The sequence below is a fragment of the Callithrix jacchus genome, chromosome 22, assembly GCF_049354715.1.
Source record: "Callithrix jacchus isolate 240 chromosome 22, calJac240_pri, whole genome shotgun sequence".
NCBI classification, from domain to species: domain Eukaryota; kingdom Metazoa; phylum Chordata; class Mammalia; order Primates; family Cebidae; genus Callithrix; species Callithrix jacchus.
In genome coordinates this window covers 45,907,350-45,918,243 of record NC_133523.1, presented here as the reverse complement: position 1 = coordinate 45,918,243, position 10,894 = coordinate 45,907,350, and the positions used below count along the sequence as shown (strand labels likewise).

General features: G+C 49.8%; 1 protein-coding gene across 15 annotated transcripts in view; it reads right to left on the bottom strand.

Annotated features, from left to right (window-relative positions):
- The window catches only part of LOC144580885 (uncharacterized), a 74,561-nt gene that overhangs the window by 8,774 nt on the left and 54,893 nt on the right, over positions 1–10,894 (bottom strand). The window lies entirely within an intron of this gene.

Here is a 10,894-nt window from a genome sequence, read left to right as displayed (position 1 = left end):
TTCATTAGGTGAGATCTTCTATTCATGTTTCTGGGAAACGGACACTATCTTTTGTAATTAAATATTGGCTGAATACTGGCTAATCCCAGCACTTTGGGAGTCAGAAATGGATGGATCACTTGAGGTCAGTAGTTCAAGACCAGCCTGGCCAACATGGTGAAACCCCATCTTTACTATAAATACAAAAATTGGTTCGGAATTGTGGCTTGCACCTGTAATCCCAGCTACTCAGGAGGCAGAGGTTGTGGTGAGCCGAGATCGTGTGCCACTTCACTCCAGCCTGGATGACAAAGAGAGACTCTGTCTCAGAAAAGAAAGAAAAAAAAGTTGGCTGAATTAGGCTTTGGAAGGGGCTGAGAATAACGTAAAGCTGTGGTATCAGTCATACTTATTGCATACGGCATCCTTGACAGAGAGGACCAGTGTGGATTATAGAAAAGAAATGCTCTACTGGCTGGGCGCGGTGGCTCACGCCTGTAATCCCAGCACTTTGGGAGGCCAAGGCGGGTGGATCACGAGGTCAAGAGATCGAGACTATCCTGGCCAACATGGTGTAACCCCATCTTTACTATAAATACAAAAATTGGTTGGGAATTGTGGCTTGCACCTGTAATCCCAGCTACTCAGGAGGCGGAGGTTGCGGTGAGCCGAGATCGCAGCACTGCACTCCAGCCTGGGTAACAAGAGTGAAACTCCATCTTAAAAAAAGAGAAAAGAAATGCTCTACTAACCAATCATTAAATAGGGCAGTCCAAGATCTTAAGAGACTGCAGTTTTTGTTGGAGACGATTAGGAAGTGATTAGGGCAGAAGTAATGCCGGGGAAATGTCAGCCACTTTCCCTTGAATGGCAGTGCTGTCATCCAGCAAGATTGAAGAAAAATTGATGTTAATGTTGAAATTGAAAAGAACAATTACCACAGAGGAAAGGGTTTTTTTTTTTTTTTTTTTCCTTCTATTAGTACAGACAGGGTCTCATTATGTGTCCCAGGCTGGTTTTGAACTCCTGGGCTCAAGCCATCTTTCTGCCTTGGCCTCCTAAAGTTCTGGGATTGCAGGTGTGAGCCTCTGTGCCTGGCCCAAAGAGGAGAGTTTAATGGGACTACAGGGAGGCCAGCAGCATGCCCGGCTGCTTTTGGTATTGTTTGGTAGAGATGGGGTTTCACCGAGTTGGGCAGGCGACATTTCCTATCGTTTTATTTAGTACATATCGTAGATCTTACATGTTAATAAGATTTAATGTTTTCATAACGATGGGTTAATCATGTTCCTTCTACCTGCAGAGCTTTAGCTTACCTCCATAGGATTCTTCATGTCTAGACACAAACAGTGAGAATCTACAAATTGTTTTCATGGTGGCATCAAATATCATACGATTTGAGGACATGCAATCATGCCTGCCTCCTGTGATTCTTCCAACGCCACCCAGCAGGTTAAACTTGCTTGCGTAACTTGTGGGTCTACACATCCTTTACATTTTGGTGCGAAACCTGAGAAAAGATAGGCTCTGGCCGAGTATCCTTAAGGGGCTCACTCTCTCTCTTCTTCCCTCCCTTCCCCATCCTGTGGCCTCTCTCCTGGCCAACCCTCCCCTTCTCCAACCTGCTGAAGACCCAGAGGCTCTCCAACTCTCCCATTGCTGGCAACCTCATTTACCATCAGAGGCTCCGCCAGGGTGAGTAAGAGACTCTTGCCATTCACCCAGAACCGTTGACGTCTCTGCCTTCCCGAAAGACCCAGTGCTGGCCAAGGGCTTTCTCCAGCCTCCAGACCTCTGGTTCCTCCATTTCAGGGATGCCTGACTTAGTGGCTACCGCCTATATTCTGGACAGGGCCTGTGGGACAGGGGACACCCTCTCCCAGCTGCTTTTTAATTGGCAGTCTCTTCTTCCTCCCCAGTTAGCTATGGGAGCCTCTCAGTCTACCTCTTGCAAAACTACCACCATTGGGTGGCTCTGGTATAATCTCAATACAAATTCCACAATGGCCCAAAAATTGCACTTTTGATTTCAATATACCTAGAGACTTAGACAAATTTTGCTTCACGATGGGAAACGGTACCCATCCTTTCCTCTGCCAGTCCCATTCTACTTCCCAGATCCTCCTCGCTCACTCCAAACCCAACTCTCCCTGTGTCACTGGCCTCACAGCTCCAGCCGACCACTGACAGCCCACTGCACGCCCGACAGCCCCAGCCAACAACTCCTCTGCCTTTGACCCCACCGATTTTTCTCCTCCTGATTCCCCACCAGAGCCTCAGGATCTACCTCCTTATGCCCCGCTCTGGCCCTATCCCTTCCTCCCTCTCTCCAGCCACCCTGCTTGAGTCCTCCCCATCACCACCCTTACCGGTCTCAAGCCCAATATGCTCAGCAACGAGCCCCCTTGCTTCTCCTTTGGGAACGACTTGTCCATGTCCACCTCCACGTCTCCCTCTCTGATCTCTCCTGGATTGAGAAACGTCTCGGGTCCTTCTCCTCCAATCCTGACACTTGTATCAGAGAATGTAAATACCTCAGCTAGTCTGATGGACACACTTGGCATGATCTCTACATGACTCTCTTCTACCCTCCTTCCAAAAGGAAAGACTGGGTGATAGCCAGGCACAGGCGGAGAGTCTTCATTGGCAAGACCCTACGAAGCCTGTAGGAGCTGCTGCTGGTCCCCGGGAAGAGCCTTCCTATGAGTACCAACTCACAGACAGCGGCTGGGCATCCCACAGCCTCGCTGCAGGCCTTAATAAAGCTGCCCATAAGGCCGTAAAGGATGAAAAAAAAAAAATTTCCCAAATAGACGAAAATTCTGCCCAATTCCTTTTCTGCCTTAGAGGCTCTCCAAAAACACACTCATGTTGACCCTGCCTCCCCAGAAGAAACTACTGGTCTTAATACCCATTTTATCTCCCAATCTGCCGTGACATCTGCCACAAACTGAAAGAGGCTGAAGACGGTCTTCAAACCCCACCAGACCTCCTTAGCCTGGCTTTCAGAGTCTTCAACAACAGGGACGAGGAAAGGAAATTAGACAAAGTCCCCAAAATCATGCCAAATACCAGCTTCTAGCTGCAGCTGTCCATCAGCCCAGCCACAGCACCCAAGGGCACAAATGACCCAATAGCAGGGGCTCTCTGGGGCCTTGTTTAAAGTGCAGCAAAGAAGGCCACTGGGCGCAGGCATGTCCGAACCCATGAGTGCCAGAATCCCCTTGCCCGCTTTGCCAACAGACAGGCCACTGGAAGTCTAATGTCCTCAACAGACAGACAGAAAAGCTTGCGCCTCAGAGCCACCACCTCTTCAGCAAGAAGAAAAGTGAAGCATGGCCGCACTTCCGCAGCCCCTCGGCCTAGCTGCTGAAGCCTGGCGAGGCCCAGGGCCCCCAGCCCCCTCTGCCGTTACTGCCTCAGAGCCCAGGGTAACTGCTAGTAGCAGGTAAATCGGTACTGGGCTAACATTCAGCTTGGCCTGAATTCTCAGGAACCATTCATTGCTCTCAGCTCTCAGCTGGGGCTGATGGACTCACCTCGTGCCCACGTGCCACCACACCTCTTCCCTATTTCATACTGTTTTCTCCCCCCTTTCCTTACCATGCATCATTGCCCTTCCTCCATCCTAGGCAGATCTCTAACCAAATTCAAAGCTTCCATCACCTTTTCTGTTCCCCACAACCAGATTCTCTCCTACTCCAATACCACACCAGACCTCGACCCCTCCCGCAGTGTCCGCTCCCCACGTCTCTTGTTAATCCCGTAGTGTGGGACACCACTACCCCTTCTCTAGCAGCTCGCCATGACCCCATCACCATCCAGCTAAAAGACCCCTCCAATGTCCTAATGTCTCTGAGTATCCCATCTCATTAACACACCTGCAAGGCTTAGGACCCACCTATCAGCTGGTCTGTGATTTCCGGACTAGCAATCGGGCAGTCCTTCCATTCATTCGGTGGTTCCCAATCCTTATATACTCCTTTTTTCTCATCTCTCCAGACACAACACATGACTCTGAAACCTAAAAGATGCCTTAAAAAAAAAAAAAAACCATTTCTTTTCTTCCTAATTCCCAAAATCTTTGCTTTCACTTGGCCTGACCCAAAGCACCCACTGACCTGCCAACTGCCATCCTCCGCCCATCCACGAAGAAGACTCATGAGCAGTAACTCCATATATCACCGCTGTCCCTGCTCCTGGTGCCAAGGCCTCGTGACGAGGAACAGCCTCCCCACAAAACATACCAAATATTAGACATCTTCCCCTCTCCCATTTCCACACGAACATGCAGTCCTAGCTCACCTATTCATTGCTCGTTTGCAATGAGAAGTTGATGAGCCATGTGACATTATCGGCTGCCTCAGAGACCCTCTAGAGGAGGCCACGCCCCTGTACAGCCCCACCAGCTCCTTCGCCCAGATACAGAATCCCATTCCTTCTCAGGTTTCTATTTTTTTTTTTTTTTTTAAACGGAGTTTTGCTCTTGTTACCCAGGCTGGAGTGCAATGACGCAATCTCGGCTCACTGCAACCTCCGCCTCCCAGGTTCAGGCAATTCTCCTGCCTCAGCCTCCTGAGTACCTGGGACTACAGGCACGCGCCACCATGCCCAGCTAATTTTTTGTATTTTTAGAAGAGACGGGGTTTCACCATGTTTACCAGGATGGTCTCGATCTCTTGACCTCGTGATCCAGCCGTCTCAAGTTTCTATTTTAACAGTCACTCCCACCCTCTGCTCCCTCAGACTCCCTTCTCACTTCTACAAGGCTCACAAGCTCTCTGGATCACTCATCCTTGTTACTAAGGCTCCCACACTCTCTGGATCGCTCACTCCTTGTTACTGAGGCTCCCCTGCTCTCTGGATCCCTCACTCCTTGTTACTGAGGCTTCCATGCTCTCTGGATCCCTCACTCCTTGTTACTGAGGCTCCCCTGCTCTCTGGATCCCTCACTCCTTGTTACTGAGGCTCCCATGCTCTCTGGATCCCTCACTCCTTGTTACTGAGGCTCCCCTGCTCTCTGGATCCCTCACTCCTTGTTACTGAGGCTCCCCTGCTCTCTGGATCCCTCACTCCTTGTTACTGAGGCTCCCCTGCTCTCTGGATCCCTCACTCCTTGTTACTGAGGCTCCCATGCTCTCTGGATCTCTCACTCCTCGTTACTGAGGCTCCCATGCTCTCTGGATCCCTCACTCCCTGTTACTGCGCCCCAGCTCTACACTTGCTTTCAGTTGCTGGACCTGCATTTCCCTTTCCTCTACTGCCTGCTCAGCTCTCCCAGTTTCTCAGCCCTGGGACCATATTTTCATTTGCTTTTCATACACCATTCAAAAAGGCTCTGCCTCTGTGGACAGAGTCCTCATCCTCACTGGGAACAATCCCACTGCCCTGCAAACAGAGTTTCCTAACTTCTCTTCACATACACTGCCAATTACAACCATGCGAAGCTCCCTCCCCTGCCATCCAATGTTCTTTGCCCTCCACACTGCGAGACTTGGCCAGGCCCCCTTATGTGTCATCTCTTGGGATAGTCAAAGGCACGTAGGCACCATCCCTACCTCTGCCTGCCTCAAATCCGACCATCTGTCATTCCTCTTCCCCCACCTCACTCTGAGTAAATTATTCAGTGACCCTGAAGCCAACGGCCTCTTTACCCAGCCCCTCCGCATTTCCTCCCCTCCTGCCTCTCAAACATGGAAACCTCTTCCCCAGACAGCAGGTCTCAAAGGGGTCTCTCTCCTCCTCACTCTGGGTTTCTGAAGCTGAACCGAGTCCCTCCAAACGAGGAACTACACGTCCCAACACCTATTCTCAATCCGCTCGTCTGTCTGCATTAACACCGCAGGCATCTTCTTCCTCTGTGGACCCACAACCCACTGGACAGGTGCTTACACCCTGGTAGATTTTACCCCCAACATTAACCTTGTCGCTCTGAACCAAGAGGAACTCCCTGTCCCTGCTGCACTACAAATCCGCCCAGAAAGAGCAATGCAGTCCATCCCCTTATTAGCAGCCCTCAGAGTCACAACTAGTCAGGTTAGAAGCAGGAAGCTAGAAACCTCATTAGCACATTTCCTGTCACTCTCCTGAGACTTTGAATCATCACTAGAAGAAACAGCAGACTCTATCACTCACCTCCAAAACCAATTAGACGGTTCAGTGGCAGTCACCCTGCAAACCAGAGGCCTAGGAACTCTTCACTGTGGAAAAAGGAGGGCTGTGCCTCTTTTTAAATGAACAAACCTGTTTCTACCTCAATAAATCTGGGTTAGTATGAGATGCTGTGAAAAAGCTCAAAGCCCAGCTGTGCGTGGTGGCGGGTGCCTGTAACTGAATCACTTTGGGAGGCCGAGGGGGGTGGATCACCTGACGTCAGGAGTTTGAGACCAGCCTGACCAACATGGAGAAATCCCGTCTCTACTAAAAATACAAAAATTAGCTGGGCGTGGTGGTGCATGCCTGTAGTCCCAGCTACTCGGGAGGCTGACACAGGAGAATTGCCTGAACCCAGAAGGAGGAGGTTGCAGTGAGCCGAGATCACGCCATTGCACTCCAGCCTGGGTAAGAAGAGCGAATCTCCGTCTCAAAAAAAAAAAAGAAATGGGCAACATGACCACTCAAAGAACCCACCTGCATAATCAGCAGCCTGGGCAACAAGTTGAGACTCCATCTCAATAGAAAAAAAAAAGCTGAAAGACCGAGCACAACAACTTAAGGACAGTCAGTTCACCTGGCCCCAGTGGTTCTGTAACCCCCGGGCACCCTGGCCACCGCCCCTCCTAGGTCCTGCCATAACCCTTTCTCCTTTTGGCAATGAGCCCCTGCCTCTTATGTCTCCTCACCCACCTTTTACAGGACCGTATTAGAGCTTTCGCCCATGGACACAAGATCCGACGCTGCTCCAAGAGTACCGACATCTCCAGGAATGACAATCCCTACCAACTAGCCCCACACACAGTCACCCTTCCAACAAGAAGCAGCCGGATGACAAGGGCGCCCTCTTCTGTTACCTATTAACAGGCAGGAATGTAAGGGACAAGCTGCCTCAGAAAACCCCCTCCGCATGTCTGACCCCTCCCCCCACCCCTCTTCAGACTGCTCTGCAGCTGCATTCCTGACCCCATGTAGGAGCCACAACAAGGCTGCCAGTCATGCTGTGATTAAGCAAAGCCTGATTACAGCCATCTGGGCAGCTCCTGGGAGGACAGGGAGAACAAACGTTCGTTACACATACTTGCAAATTTCTGTTTTTTAAAAACTGCCACTACGAAGGTCAGAGGATGCTGTAAGTCTGTCACAGGCGACAAGCTATCTCTGTGCTTGCTACAAGCTGACAGACGCTCTCACTCCCCAAACTCTCTCAGGCCCCTCTCACCCTACAGCGACCCCTCCTTTTGGAAGCTTGGGGCCTCCTCTGACGGTTCCGAAGCAGCCCGGCAGGTTAATAAAACTTGCTTCCTGATTCCGGCCCACACATCCTTTCTCTCAGCTAATCTTACAGAAATGCTGCTGCAGTGGAAGCTCATCATGTCACCTGGGTCACTCCTGCCACATCCAACCCATACAAGAGGCAAAAAGAAATTATTTAGGCAGAGCTTTCCTTCTAACAAAAAGCTGCCCAAAAATCATTTTGTTCGCCGGGCGCGGTGGCTCACACCTATAATCCCAGCACTTTGGGAGGCCGAGGCGGGTGGATCACGAGGTCAAGAGATGGAGACCATCCCAGTCAACATGGTGAAACCCCGTCTTTACTAAAAATACAAAAAAATTAGCTGGGCATGGTGGCGCGTGCCTGTAGTCCCAGCTACTCAGGAGGCTGAGGCAGGAGAACTGCCTGAACCTAAAAGGCGGAGGTTGCGGTGAGCCGAGATCGCACCATTGCACTCCAGCCTGGGTAACAAGAGTGAAACTCCGTCTCAAAAAAAAAAAAAAAAAAAAAAGAAATGGGCAACATGACACAGCTCAGACAAAAAACCCACCTGCATAATCAAAGATTACAGACAAGGCTGCCAGAAATTCATGCCATATGCAAATGGCACATCTGGTCCTACCCAGTTTTTAAACCCCATGGAGATTAAGACACTGCCTCCCCACCAGCTTATCTGTAAAACACCCTGCATTTCACCACGGATCTGCAAACCATTTTTCCAGGACCCCTCTTTGTAGCAGAGAGCTGTTGTCTCTATTTCACCCATTGTACTCCTCTTAACCTCACACTTGCGTGTCCACGTTCTTGATCTCCATGGCTGTGAGGCAAGAAACCTCAGTTATTACCCCGGACAATGAGGCTGCTTCAAAACTCATCCAAAGTCAAGAGGCCAGATGGTAAATGAACTCAGGACACAAACACTGCTTCAAGATACAATTCTCTGAATCACGGCTGCTGGAACTTCTCACCCAAGCAGTCTCTCAGTCCCTTAGCATTCAATAGAACCTCCATGGCCCTTACCGCCCTCAGTCATCAGGAAAAGTAGAGAAAGCTGATGGCCTCCTGAAAGCCTTACCAAGCTCACCCTTCAACTGAAGGAGGACTGGCTATGCCTTCTACTACTGCTCTTCTCCTAATTCATGCCGCTCCCTGGGAGCACACAGGACACAGCCCGTTTGAACTCTTGTATGGCCCCACCTTTTTGCTTGGGCCTAACCTTCTCCCAGAAACTAGCCCTCTTGGACACAATCTTCCCCTTCTCCATCAAACTAGGCAGGAAATTCGTCAAGCTGCTAATCTCCTCTTACCTTCTCCAGATATCTGGCCTTATGAAGACACCTCAGCCGAACGATCAGTGCTGGTTAAGGATCTAACCTCTCCTGCTCTACAGCCTCGGTGGAAAGGCCCCTACCTATTTGTCTACAGCACCCCAACTGCTGCTTATCTACAAGACCCTCCTGTGGGTAACCCCCCATATAGGCACCAAGGAATGAGAGCTAAGCAGAACCCTGGCACAGTTAGGGCTTGAGGAATATCTCACTTTATAGTGTTATCACTCAGCTATTTCCTTTTATATAATCCTTTATATAATCATATATTAGTTTATAGAAATAGGGCTTGATGAATCCCTTTATCTAATCCTCTATATATAATCATATAATAGTTGATAGTATGAGTGCCTAAAGAATATTTCCCTACATATATACCTATAATTATATCTTAGATCATAATCGGAGGAATGCCTAGAGTGGACACAGTACAGAGCATGAATTAAGGAAAAAGCAGCTTATAATCACAGGAATGCCTAGAGCAGACGCAGTGCAGAGCATGATTTAAGGGAAAAACAGTTATACCAGGACAAGAATCCATGGAGGCGGCAGCGTTCAGTATCGTAAGGATACCCGCTGTATGGCAGGCTTGGGGCGCGAGCCACTCCTCCTGATGAAGGAGTTGTAGGACCTTGCTCCACTTCTTGTAGAAGGCCGCCCTCAGACTGGCAATCCACCTTGGTGACTGTGAACTTATCAGCTCTTGCTACTGTGCTGCTTGAAAAGCATCTTCCCAGAGAACCCATTGGAAGCTGCCAGAAGGTGGCGGTAACCTTGACAGCTCTGTCACTGCTATGTGACTTAAAGCATCCACCTATAAATCTTCTTAGAAGTAGTTTGACCATAGATAGAAGTATTGCACACTGTGCACGGCCCATCTTCAAACCTCGGTGACCTAATGGGGGTGGACCCCTTACTGCGAATGGTCCTTGCCATCGTGGAAACAAGCCCCTTGCTGTGCACTGTCCACCTCCTGGCCTAGGTGACCTAATGGGGGTGGACCCTATGTTTTATTGCTCACGACCCTATCACTATCCTTAAAGATGATTTCACTCACTGCCCTGCCCGCTAACCTAGACACAATAAATACTCATGCTTCTGGACTTTCCGGGCCTCGCCTGACTCTGCTCATAGGTGGCGTGGCCCCCAGAGCCCAGCTGCGTTTTCCTTGTACTTCTGTGTCCTGTCTCTGTATTTCTCGGATCCTGCACCTCGGCACAACATAAGGCTCACCCCACGACACTGTGGTGGCATCAGCCTTACATCTGGCTCCCAATGTGCCCTACACCTCCCCACAGGGTTCACTGCTTCAGGATTAAACTGTGTCCATCATATGACCAGCCTAGCCCAACCACCTCCCCTTGGAAGTCACAAGTACTCTCTCCTACTTCTCTTAAGCTAACTCAAATTCCTGAAGAGTAGACACCACCACACACGAGTTTAGATTATATTCTAACATGGACTGGAATTCTTAACTTTGCTATTTACAAAGGACTGTATGCAGTCACCCCTAAATCTAGGTCTGCACTTCACAAGCTCTCTATTTCTGTTGTTTTCTTTCTAATCATACTTCTAATTACCCTTGTCATCTATATTCATTTATTTTTGAGACGCAGTTTAGCTCTTGTTAACCAGGCTGGAGTGCAATGGCACGATCCCGGCTCACCACAACCTCTGCCTCTCAGGTCCAAGCGATTTTCCTGCCTCAGCCTTCCAAAAAGCTGGGACTACAGGCGTGTGCCACCACGCTCGGCTAATTTTGTATTATTAGTGCAGACAGGGTTTCATCATGTTGGTCCAGCCGGTCTCGAAGTCCTGACCTCAAGTGAGCCACCTAACTAGGCCTCTCAAACCGCTGGGATTACAGGCGTGAGCCACAGCACCGGGCTCCTCTCTTTTATTTTCATTTTTGCCGTTTCTTGGCAAATCCCTCACCCATCTTTTACTTTGCTATCTGTTATGGGTCTTTCTCATTCTTCTTTTCTTGCTCAGGTTTTCTACCCCTGTCTGTCTCCTAATCCTTTTGGCCCACACAATCACAGGAGTGTTTGAAGGAGGACGCCGGTGTCCTGGAGGAGCGCATTTTCCAGGGACTGGAGCTGGGCAGGGAAGAACACCCCGAGTCACAGGACAGGCCCCGGGCACCTCTCCAGCTCGA